Here is a 13805-nt window from a genome sequence, read left to right on the forward strand (position 1 = left end):
GTATTCTTAAAAAAAAAGATTGTATATTTCCATTTGCTGTGTAAAAAGCCTGCACATATAAGAAATTTGCTGAATTTGGAGCAGGTTTATGGACCTTGTTAAGAAGACTGGAAAAATCAGAGAAACTTTTATGTTCTCAGCTTTTTCATTCTTAGCATTAGCAGATGGTATTTATAATAACAACATGTAAAAATACTCTGATACAACCATAGATTTTATATGAGTGTATGCCTTTATGCAATAAACCAAACCATTACTACACATTACCTGCTTTTAAACCTGAAAGAAAAAGCATGTGGAGAAATTCCTACAAATGTTCAGAGCGTTGCTAGGCTCAAATCATAACCATTATGATAATGGTAAAGAAAATACTTTGTATAACTGGCACCAAATATTTTAATTTCAGGCAGTTATTTCAAACATAAGACTAGAGTTTTAGAGCTTTCAATTTAAACACATTTTTGGAACCCAAATTCTATCTCACGTGGCATAGTCAGTATTATTATGTTAGATTATTTTTGATATTTCAAAAGATTTAATCAAAATTATCTCAGTAGAGTGCCTGACAAAACCAGTATGAGCCTTAACACCAAGGGTGTAGTCAAGAGTTAAATGCAGGAAAAACAGAAATTACTCATTTCTGACTGGGGCAACGTATTGTGCCCAGCAGGAACACCGAGGAGGTGAGTTCACTTCAGTAGCAGGTGGCAGGGAGCTCTGAAGACTGCAATGAGATATGTGCATATAAATCTGAGAAGCATTCCCTGGAACAAGCTTCTTCAATTACCTGTTTATTTTTAACCAAAATTTAAGCAATTATTCTGTTAGCATTAATAGCCAATACTTTTATATCTTTTGTGTTCTAAAAGGAGGTATGAGCCAGTTTTACACCTTTAGCAAGAAACAGGTGCCTGTGATTGACCCATCCAGCCACTGGATGTCACACAAATGCAGATGAAAGGGTACTGTAACTATTCAGCCTAATCTTAGCAGACACCAGATTAAAAATTAATCTATCAATTTGGGGGTGACCACATGAAAATAAATTCAATAACTGTAAGAATTTGTACATTTAATAAGCTTAGTATCTGACTCGTATACTCAGTTGTTCAGGTTCTGTCATTCATGCTACGTTTCTGACTGAAAGCTAAGAAGTTCTGAAAGAAATCATAGTACTATGACTTCCTCTGGCTTTTACCCCATCCTTACCAGTCTTGTCACCGCAACTAAATGCCGGCTATTTTTAGGAGCTTCTTTGCAACCATCTTGTCTTTGCAGCTAAGAGCAGGTTACTGGTTATACCTGAAGTTACTAATTACCAGTGAATTAATTTCCTGCATGTGATGCAATCAAGATTCATGAAAAATAACAGCCTGCTGCAGTGGTGCCTTATCAGTCTGTGCTGTAGACTTACTGTAGGCGTTCTACAAGCCATCAGCTGTCTTCTGAAAAGCACAGTGTGGGGCAATGGCATCAAGCTCTTGGCACCTCACGTATCTGACCAGGCTCTCTAGATTCTGCCTGTAGAGAGAGGAGAAAGATGAGGTCCTCCAAAGAGCAAGGTATGTCACCCAGACTAATCTCTGCACTAACTTTTGTCCCAGAGGAGCCTGATCACTTCACTCTTCTTCAATCCAGTTCCCTTTAACACAAAATATGACCGATTACATTGTTTCCCCCAATGGGCACTTGAATTGATTAACGGTTGCCAATACGTATGCTATGATTTTGCAAAGCTTGATCAACTAAGTAGATTGACTAACTCCTGGTCAGACGTCCCAGAAAGAAGCATGGAGCTGGATGGTGAGGACATTTAACATTTACCTACTGACAGTTATTTTGGGGCAATATTTTCAATAATTTCTATAAATTTCAATAACAGACTTCTAAGGATATTGTTCTTTTCAAATAACATAGCTATTATTACAGTGTGCCTACTCATTTTTATCTGGATTAACACTGTTTATTCCCTGTTACAGTGGCTTTTGATAACATGGCATGGGATAGGAGAAAGTACAACTGCAGCCACTATGGCAGAGCACAGGAAATCAGGTAAATCCACAATACCTTGGACACCTACACCCAGCCATCATACACCATGACTTGCAAGAAAAACAAGATGCAGCAATGGGAGCATGATACAGAGTGTTTTTGTGAACATTTTTGCAAGTATCAAACTCACTTAAAATCACACATAGACTTTGGGTACTTTTTCTTCTCCCTTCTTTCCGAAAAACTCACACAGAAGCTTACTTTAAAAGTAAATCAACTAAAATAAACAGTACTCATTCTGTTCTGCCAACGCTGTAGGTATCACAGCTGCCTGTAAATATGTAAGTTAATTAACAATAAAATAGAATCGTAGCTGGGCCAGCTACTTGGCTCTCTGAAGTGATTTACACCCATATCAAAACACTGTTAGATGATGAAATATGGAGAAGGACATTGCATATAGTGGTGGATCTGTAGCTGACCACAGATTCATGGGCAGAAGTCCATCAAGGCCAATACCTGCACAAGCCTGTCCTGCTGCAGATGATCCTGCTTCTGCCAGCTGTCCAGCCCGCTGCTCTCTCCCCATTCCTGGATGCTGCTGCTCCCCATCTCCCTCTCAGAAGCCAGCTGTTGCTTAGAGATGCCCAGAGTCAATGGATTTCAGGCATACTTTTTTGCAGCTGAGTTATACACAGTGTGTGCAGAAGCTGCAGTTAAAGAGACTGTCAGCAAAGACAGTGCTAAGTATTTTTTTTTTATATATATATATATATATATTCTTTTTAATGGACTTCACCCACTATGCTGAAGGTGAGATTAGGAATTACCCTTTCTGGGACATCATACTAGTACTAGCTGAAATTTAACCAGGCCAAGAGGTTTGGGAAAGTGTTCATGTGCTAGAAGCACTATCGTGACTGAAAATCTGACATCACTGAAACTGAATTGGTACTGTGTTTCTACATAAAACATTTCTTAAATGAGCATCTGATAAAATGTATTCCTTTACAGTTGCTGACTTTCCCAATCACTGGATACTGCCAGTATATTAGATACCAGCAGGGAAATGACTTTTTTTTTCAGAATACTTAAGTGAGTTATGCTTTCTAAATTATAGCAAAAATCTGTAAATACATTGCTTTTTGTCTAAATTCCACTGGATTTAAAAATTGGATGGTGTATATAAAAACTTTCACTTAAAGACTTTGGAAATAACATTCTATTGCACATTTATATCTATATTTTTATAGCAAATTACTCAAAACAATATACATCTCTCTTGCTAGGAGGGCCGTGCATCACTAACTACTTTTGACATTTCATTGACATCTTACAAGTGCCTAAAAATGTCAAGAAAGATCCTCATCTGGTGCTGATGTTAACTTTGTAAAAGACAATAGAGCCATAGAGACTATTGGTTTACTAGAGGCAGCTCTGACTGGCAGCAAGAGGAACATCGGCTTCATCTTATGGCACTTACCAGTGCCTTTAAGGAGCAAGCGTTGGCTAAAACCCCAAGCCAACGGCTGCCCCCAGCAGCAGGGGAAGCCATGTTTCCTCGTAGGCAGGCACTAGCTGTGTTAGTGACACAGTGCGAGTTAGAAATTGAAATGACATTCGAGGTTAAGACCTGGTGCCTGATGGACACATCACTGGAGATGACCAAGTGACCTCTGCTTGGCAAGGTGCTCTGTCAGCTGGGCTGCAATGACACTGTGCCTCTGCTGAGCCTGTCCTCACTGCAAAGCAAAGCACTGCAAATGGAACCACCAGGAACAACCCACTCAGAAGTTTGAGCATTTTTATCATGGCCTATATTCCTTAAATGCTTTGGGGAAAAGAAATCCCTTGTCTGAATTCTTGGATCACTTTAGCTAAAAATTAATTAACTTAGATGTCTCTCAGGTATTTTCTGTCTCTCAGGTTCTTATTTCAGTTTAGTTAAAACTCCACTTAAGTCATTTAAGTGAAATAATTTCCTTTAAAAAAAAAATGATCAGAAAGAATGCACCAGTTCTCTGTGGGTCAGGCTTCTGCTTCTTCTGCATTCTCCACTCTTGCTTCACTGCTGTTTGCAAGAAGGGATAATTACCATTAGCAAACCACTACATGATGTTTGGTATTTTAATTACCCTATTAGTCAGACCTGGCCAGAAGAAATCTTCAGAACTACTGTTTACTGAAGAGCCTGGTTACACCAGTGATCACAACATGGCTACTGCTAGAGTTAGCAACGATCAATGACAAACGTTGGAGGAAGTGTCTTAAGTTAACTGTATCTCCCATTTAGCTAACACGTTTTGCATTACTGTGAAAAAAAATGCATAACTAGTATTATACTTCAAGAGAAAAACTTTTCTCTAGTAAATGAAGGCAGGAATAATTCCTTACAGTATCAGACAATAGTAGCAGCGCCCTGGTATTATCTCCTAGTTATATTCAGTTAACATGGAAGGTTAAACCTTGTAAATCAACAATATTAGCTCTGAAAAGGACGACTTGTTTTTTAAGAACATTCCAGTCTGCAAACACTTTTTCCAGTGAAAACTGAACAATTACAATAAGACTCTGTTTTGGTAAGAAAATAGGAAATGATGCTAAACAAAAGGGAATGTTTATTTAGAAATTCCAAGGCCATTAATTTATATTAAGAAACTGTTTGTGCTCAGAGACTAATCAAAAGGTGATGTGAATCATTGATCACAAAAGGATTTTATAGATAAGAAACAAGTGCGGTGCTGGATGATTGTATTATATATTAACAACTTTCATGAGCAGCTTTTGCTGATTCATTTGGCAGGAAGTGAGCTGCCAAGAGATTTCTAGGGAAGGAACAATCAACAATATTTTCATATAAAATAACCTCCAGTTACTGTATTGTTCTCACAACATTTGATAATGAATGCTTTCCTGTTTAAGAAAAAAACTATAAATCACAAAAACAAAGGCAGATCTGGTTTAGTGTTACATGGCTAAAAATACACACGCAGCCTGGCAAAGTAAGAGGAGGGTCCGATCGATTCAGAAATTGGAAAGCAGGTAAATGCCCCCTGTGAAATCACTGCACAGCTGGAAATTAATGGTACAGTAACTGCTATTCTTTTTGGAGGAAAAAAGTCTGTCCCGTTATCTACCTTCTCATTAGGAAGCTCACTGGACACAGTATGGCTGGGATTTACTCTGGAAAGCAGGGCTTGGTTTCCGTACAGGACAGCAGGATCTCTGTGCACACCAGAGCTGACCCCTGGGAGGGGGGCTTGTAGCACATAGGGAGGCTGTTATAAAGGACAGGGAAGCCCAATGGTTTGAATATTACGTTCTAGCAAGTCCACAGAGGTCAACGTGCTGAGTCCAAAAGTCCCGTGCAATCCAGCCCATGCAAAGGAGGTTTTGCTCATGATGCCAGCAGTAGTCATTTGGCTTTCATAAACTCTTTCATAGCTACCACCAATGCAAACAGACAAAAAAAATGCCTATAATGAATCTTAGTATCTTAATTATAGCTTGATGTGTGGTGGACTGATCCAGGAAGCAGCTGTAACTCAGTTCCCCCCCAAAAACACACAGGAGCGTGTGGTGAAGAAGAGAGGATGGGGGAGAGAGTGCGTGTGCCAAGGAGCCCAGTAGGGTACAAGATGCTGCAGTATCTAACAGGTGGTCAGTCTCCCCTGCTTTCACAGGGGAATCTTTAAAGGGAAAAAACATGTAGAAACCAAACTAGTCTTTAGAGCTAATTTTGGTTTTAAGTTACTGGGCTGAGTTAAAAAAAAAAAGCGGATGTGCTTGTTGTACGTTCTGCTCTTGCTGGATACCAATTAGATGTTATTCATGACCATTTGTATCTAGCAGACTTCCATGCTATTAGATTTTCTACAGTACTTGTGCTTAAATGCATAGTAACTAAACAGGGAAATATGGGAAATATTTAGGAAGCAATCCTTATCAGAGAGAGTAGTAAATATTTACAAAAATTAAGAAAGAAAAAAATAAATTCCAAACTAGCAACCATAGGTTTTGATTTGGCACAACAGCGTGGCAGGGTTTTGGAGCAGCATTTTTTTTTTTTTCATTATAAAACACATAGCTCTTCTCTAACTCAGGAAACAGTTATAAGGCAATATGAAAATACAGTATTGGAAAGGAAAATTGCTACAGTATTGCAAAGGAAAAGTGCCATGAAATACAGAATTCCACCAATTTTACAACAAAGGACCACCTGAGAAAGTACTGATAAAATTCTGTCATTCGAATTTATTTTTAAAATTCCAAGGAAAACATTTTAAGATTAATTTTACAGCATCTTGAAATGTTGTGATAGGCCAGCAAAGTTAATTAAAATAACCAGATCCTAAAATCAAGATATAGATCATGTGATTAATGTAAATATAGGCTTCAGAAAAAGGTTTAAAGCACCAGACAGTCATGTCAAATAAATACACTCTCACCTCTGCCAGTTGATCTCATCATGAGAACGCAGACATCACATCTCTCAGTAAAAGTACATTGTAAGATTTTGGCTGTCCTGATAACATAGCTCATCTAAATGACAGATTAACCAACGTGAAGCTACAGTCTGCCTAACCAGCCCTACAAGAATAATGAGCTTGACTAATTAATCATGGCAAAAAACAGACAGTGGGAGCCCCAGAAATTCCTGACTTAAGAATCAATTGTTAATAACAAAATACTCGAATCCATTCACATGTAAATACTGTGACTTACCATGACACTGAGGACACCTATAAAGAAATAAAATATACAATACTGCAGAGCAACAAATTACATTCAACATTGTAAACAGATTTTGATAACTGAAAAACTATGATTTTAAGTCCAAATGATTATTTAAATTTTATTTTCCCCTTTATATAGATCTCAGAAAATATGTATTCAGTAGAATTATTAATGACAAATACACAGATATAACAACTCCTTGTCTCCATTTACCCGGGAAAGATGAAAAAGATTTGTGGGCCGTGCTAAGAGTGAAAGCAAAGCATTTGTCAATTCAGGCATTACATTAGACAGCAAGAGGAACATATTGAAAACGTTGGTAGGCATCAACTCCTCCATTCATTAGCTACAGATATGTTTATAAAACAAACCAATAAAAGAAACTTGCAAGATGTAATCCATGGAAAAATAAGATAATAATACACTTTCAGCAGTACTGGACAAATTCACTTTTGCACTGCACGCAGTGACGGTAAAGAAATCAGAAGGTAAGTAATTATCTGACTTCGAATAGATAATTAAGATTACTTATATTTTCTCACCTATTACTTCATCACTAGTGGAAAATACAGTTCCACAATCAGGACATTTTTGTTTGTTTTTTTAAAAAGTTGAAGTGAAATAAATAGTGATTCTATACGTATGGTATATTCATGTATTTTAATGTATATCATAACTTTAGGTAGTTATATATATATTTATATTTATTATATATTATATTTATTTTATTTATTATATTATTTATTTTATTTATATATTTATATTATATATTTTATATAATTATTATATATTTATATATTTTTATATATATATAAATATTAACAGGCATTAGAGAAAAGTTTAACTGTGGTGGGTGTCACTTTCTAAAACAAACCTTGACTTGCTTCATAGGTTTCAAGTAAAGGAGAAATGTGTCTTCCATAATTAATTTTCTTAGTGAGTAGCAATGCCTGGAGATGCTGCCCCATGAAGGGGAAAAAAAAAAATACTTTTACATTGGCCATTGCCTGCCACCCCTCTCCCCCATCTACATAAGCTTTACATTTATGGTTCCCTTTTTCTCCCAAGGGCCATGTGTTTTTTTCAGAGGTTATGAACCCAAATGGGTAAATTTTGTCAACTGAAACTTCTCCTGCAACATCCCCCCTTCTTCTTAAAAACCTTAGGGGAAAATTTGCTCACTAGACATACAAAATAATTAGGGCTTCAGATTTTTTACCTTTTCTTTTAAAAACAACAACAACAAAAAAAAACTCTTTGATTACAAATTTGCTTTCAAAAGGCACACAGGTGTTTTCCTTGCCCTGTACAAACCACTGGCAGCATGCAGCCCACCACAGACTGCTGCCCAGGCACCATGGGAAGGAAAACCACCCCAGAGCTGCTGCAGCCTTAACTCTGAATTTCCCTGGTTTTGTGTGTTTAAGTCAGACACTTAATGATTTTTTAAATGTAGGTTTTGAGTTTGAATAGTACTTTAAGTACTAAACTGTCTCCTTAGTGTTTGGAGGGGATTAAGTTCAGAGTTCATTGTGTTGTCTGTCATTTTAAAAAGATTAGATAGTTTAGTTCGGCTCCTACCGGCAATGTGAAAGTCTCCGTATTTATTGACTGTCTGGAGTCATTATCAAAGCTCCCAAAACCAATCGACACCTTGTAAACAAAAATCCCATTATTTTAGTGATCCTGATAAGATTTACATGGTATCTACATTTTTGTTATGATTGATTGAAAAGTTAGAGATATTGTTAGTGTAACAGGTTTTGTGACAAATGATTACAAATTCAATTAACAAATTAAGCTTTACACTGATTTGGAAAACTCAAATGAATGTGACTTTTCCTGGCCTATATCAGATGCAACTTGTAGTTTTGGGTTTGGATCAGAAAAATTCTGAGAAATGCTTCAAATTTTCTTCCAGGAACAAGATCCTCTAAAAGGAAGGAAATTATGTTCTACACTTGGGAATTTTCTTGTGACTATTCATGAACTAAGAAAAAATATTGTGTGAAGGAGCTTGAAGTACTAAAATAGTACATTATAGGCATGTAGTAGGAAAGCTGCATGCCACTAGACTACTGTTACATAGTTTTTAACTTGTATGAACTGCTTGTTTTTCAAATAACTTAGAAATAAGTTAAATTAGAGGCCCAAAATTCAGAGGCATTCTCAAGAAACGACTGAAGTGTTTTGGTTGGTTTTAAGAAGCAACAAAGCCAAATGACAGGGCTGTCAACTGAACAATCCACGTTTGTAACTATTACCCCGATAAGCAGTCCTGCTGACAGCGTCCCAAGACTAGCATTCGCAAGACAGAAATTATAAATACAGCAGTGTATTTCTGAAATAGGATGATGTATTTCATTTAATTATTTAAAAGGAGGTCCACTATTGAATTATAAAGTATAACTGACAAGCTGAGCAAGTTCAATTTAATTTTTGAATTTTGGCATCTTTTTTATAACCACTGTCATGGAAATGTTTTCTTTTTTTTTTTTTTAAACCATGATCCAGAAAGGAAGCAAGTTAAAGTCCTTCAAGGGAAGTGAGGCTTTTCTTAGACTTGATGTACTAGCTAGTTAAGAAAAAAAAATCTGAATACACAGCTCATGTTGAACACGTCATGTAGGGTCCTGACATAGACTGGTTTCAAGAAGAAACAGTTCCTGTTAGATTTCAACTCTCATTGTGCAACAAGTCATTTTCTATGGTGATCCTTTTAGTGAACTTCTGTTTGCTGACATTTGCTAAATACTTGCTACTGCAGATGTTAATCAAATTGTGTTAATAAATCAGTTTGTTAAAACCTTGCATGTTTGACAGTGCAAAGGTATCCTGTAATCAATGACAAAAGAATCAATAGAAACACAAGAAAACATTACCACTGTGGGACGATATTGATTTTTGTCTTAGAAACACTTACTTAGCTCCTGAACCAAATAATTAAAATCAATGGAAAGTCTCCCATTGACTTCACTGGGTTTGGGGTCAGATTTCTAGACTGATAATTCTTGATGCAGGTACTGTTTCTCAAGTTTGTAGGCATAGAGCAGAACGAGGTCCTGATCCTAATTGACAATTTCCAGACATGCCTGTGATGCAAATAATAGTAAGGACCCCTCCTGGGGAGGGTTACTACATTTTTATCCTCACAAACATTCATTCACCTGGAACTGTATCCCAAGGATAATTTTAGTATAGATTTCTCTCAGTAATTGTTATTCCACTGCATGTTTTCTTAGGAAATACAGATTAGAAGGTAGCTTGTGTATCTTGGTTCTTCAAACTGAAATCCTCCCCTATTTGTTTGTATTTTAACACAATGCTTTAAGTAGTACCCTTTCCCATTACAATAATTTCTCAAAGAATTTATAACCTTCAAGGTAAAAGTCTGTGTAATGGGATTATAACCATAACAACTACACAATAGCAGCATTAAAGGCACTTCAGTTACATTTACTTTCCCAGTGCTTGAATTTATTGCTACACTGTAAAGTCTCTATTCAGAAAAAAAATACATTTAGCTCAATTTATAGAGCTTACTTTGCCTGAGAGGGGTTAGAACTAAAATGATTTGAGATAGAATCAAAGAATTCCATCTTTTTAATGAGTCTGTTAAAGGCAGGAGCACCTAATACAAATATTTAACTCTGTTGTTGAACACTACTGACGAAGTCATCAAGAAGAAATTTATAGGGAGCTCTAAAGTCACTTGACAATGATTTTCTTGGGTTATGACTTCTCAAATTGCTGTTTATTGCCAATAGCACTACATTTCAACATAAATAGGATTCATGGGATTAGTGCACTGTCCTGGTAAAGATGTTTAATCTTCACTTTGAATGAGCTATGGTAATTGAACCCCTTTCTTTTTGTGTAAGAAGTGCCTTTAAACAAGGTTAGCTATTTTTATACACACTAATGAATCACCAGCTCAAAAATCTTTTTGGTCAGATGCCAGGCTTGTCTTGTTACTAGCTGTTCTCAGTAAATATCATGCATGAAGTGAAGGGGGGGAAGTGGTGAAGACAAAAGGATATTGCTACTTAATGTTCTAATAAGAAAGAAGACATTAACCAGTACTGCTTAAAATACTTCAGCATCAATTGGATTAAAATGTGTAAAGAAAAAAAAAATCCCTTGGCCCCTAAGGAACTAGTTCAAATCCGGCCAGTTTAGTGTTTAAACTGCCACTTGCACTTTTTTATTATTAGGTTGATCAACTATTTTTGTGAATGGACTGAAACACAGCAACCTTCGCAGGGAGTTGGAGACAGGATTACCTTTAAGGTCTGGGATGAGTTCAACTCTTCTGAAACTCTTTTCAAGAAGAGTTGAAGAAAGCTTATGCTTCACAATGTGATGTGCTTTGTCAGAGCCCAAAAAATCCCTAATCTTCCAGAAAAATTACTGACCCAGCTTCCCTGCTTGTTACTTCATCATTCCTGCTGGTTCCAAGATGACAAGCATTTTAAAATCACTTTAAATAGTTCAGTACAACATACTGCTTCTTACGATTAGAATCTCTTAAAGCCCCATGCCACAGGTCACAGATGTCAACATCTTTGGAATGGGCTCGGGAGCACTTTTGCTGTGGCTTTCACTTCTCTTTCCTTGGCTCCAGGGGTCATTGCAGCACCGTTTGCAGGCCAATTTCCCGAGAAGATGAGCACACCACACCTCACAGCACAACCTATCCTTTAGGTAAGTATGCCTTTTGGGAGGGGAGGGAGGAGGGAATTAAAGAGGCAAATGATACTGGGTTAACGTTTGCTGGTTTCAGCTACTGAATTCTGGAACCTTATTTTTGTACATTTTAGTTACTTCACAGTCAGAGTACAGTGACATCTTTTTCTCTAAGACATCAGAGGCTACACCTATACACCTGGCTACACCCAGCAGGGCTAGGACCTTTTCTGGAGCTATGTGGGCAAATGGCACAGCACAGCTCCTGTCCACATGGCCAGACAAACCCCTGTTGTGTAACAGGATGGGAACCAGCTGGTGGCCTCTGCTATGCCCTGAGATATGCCCAGGCATTGCAATGCGGATAGCTGGTTGTTACAGGCAAATCACTAGAAGAGGGATGACAGCCAATAAAACAAAGCAGACATAGCTGCAATGTGCCCTCTCCCTGGTTTTGTCCGTACAGATGCAGCTAGACAGATGTCCGTCCCTGGGTGCTGTGGTCTGCTTGGAGACCCAACTGCACCTGAGATGGCAGCATGACCACTGTCCCCCATGAGAACAAAGTTTTCAAAGGAGCTGAAAGCCATAGAAACCTACTGACACGTACCATTTCCCAAAGGGCAATGCAGGGAGGATTTGCTGAGGATGCACCCTCACAACCCTTTGCCCTAACTATCCTACCAGGTCAAGAGCTTTCACAAGGTCCCAGCACAAAGTAATGGGGCTCTCCTCCCTCAAAAACACTGCAGAGTCCAGTCATGCAAAAGTTTTTCCCAATGATATTTAAAATTCCCTCATCGCAGAGAGAGAAGCCTGTGAAGCAGGCAGCGGGAAAGTGGAACAGCAGTGGCAGCACAGCTCCCTGCTCTCCTGCTGGAGAAGCCAGGCCTCCACAGTGGCCACCACTGCGCATCCATCCCCAGGCCTGGGCAGGGGGTGACTCAGGAAAGAGCCTGGGAATTGCGTGGTTCTTCCTGTTGGGTCTCTTCCTAGAAGTTCTCATTTTGTACATGAGGACAAGTTCTTGTTTTCCGTAGTGAGAAAAAAAATGAATTTTTGGTCACTTCTGATTTCTATCATGAGGAACAATGATGTAATGCCTTCTGATTTTTTGTGACTGCCAGTAAGCTGCTGAACAACTTTTGGATGCCTTTAGAAGTGTGCCTTCTCACTTCTAATGTTCTCTAAAGTTAACATGCAAATTCATAAACATTAAGACACCAAATAGATATAAAAGCATTCATTGTTCCTTCCTTCTTTTGGGAAATGATCTCATTTGCTTCTCCCTTATTCAAATTTACAAATTTCAAGACAGTAAAATTCACATTTGTAAGCCAATGGTCTAATTTGGTTCATTCTTTTTAATGTTAATTCTTAAGTTTCTCAGGAAGGCAACATGGAAGCTCTTCATGAAATTCTGAAATGCCTGGTTAACAAAGTAGAAAAGTCATATTTCTGATCTTCACTCCCCCTATGATCTCTTGTGACAACTCCACCTATATTAGGCTGCAGCTACAATCTTCTCTGCCAAAACCATGTAGCAACTTTTCTGAAAACTGGTGAATGAGTGCTAAAATTCATCCAAAGCATTTCACAAATACAGAAATAATCTCTAGAGAAAAATATTCAGATTTCATTAGTAATATATCTGATAGCCAGTACCACTCCTTACCTATTTAAAGTCTTTTTTTTTTGCATAACAATCCTTACAAAAATAACTAGAAGTCTACCTAGTTTTATGACAGCTAAATCAGTGATATGCTAGCAATGATTGATGCAACCATGAAGTCATGACTACGGATTCCAGTTTTTTCAGGATAACTCTTTCCCCCTATATGCCACAGTACATAGAATCTCAATTTGCAAACTCCAAAAACAGAAGTACACATTTTCAAATGCATTAAAGCAACTGTTGTTAAGAAAGAATCTGTTCAACTTTCCACAGGTTAGAAAGAATGGATTTTAGCAACCAGGTTAGGGTATGTACATGGATCAGACCACTTTTAGACAAGACCAGAACTATTCCACTCTGCTAAAGTCCCTTACAGGTAAGGTAGGTGCTTATTTTAGTTAAACAACTTTACTATCATACTTCAGCACAGGTGTGCAAGGGGACACAGCTGGTACCTCATTCCTGGAGGGAGAAAGAGTCCTATAGTGAATATAATGAAGCATAACAAAAAACAATTAGACCTTTCAGGCTGGTACACTTAACATCTTCTTTCTGCTAAGGGCATGGTAAAGCAGACCTGATGAGATATTCCCCATTGAATTTGCTTGTTAATTTAAGAGTCAATCTAGTCAATCACTCATTGACAAGTATCAAGAATTCAGAGATGGAGATAATTATTTATCTCTACCTGCGGCATTTATGCAGTTAACCAAGG

Source organism: Anser brachyrhynchus (assembly GCF_964034855.1).
Source record: "Anser brachyrhynchus genome assembly, chromosome: 6".
Lineage (NCBI taxonomy): Eukaryota > Metazoa > Chordata > Aves > Anseriformes > Anatidae > Anser > Anser brachyrhynchus.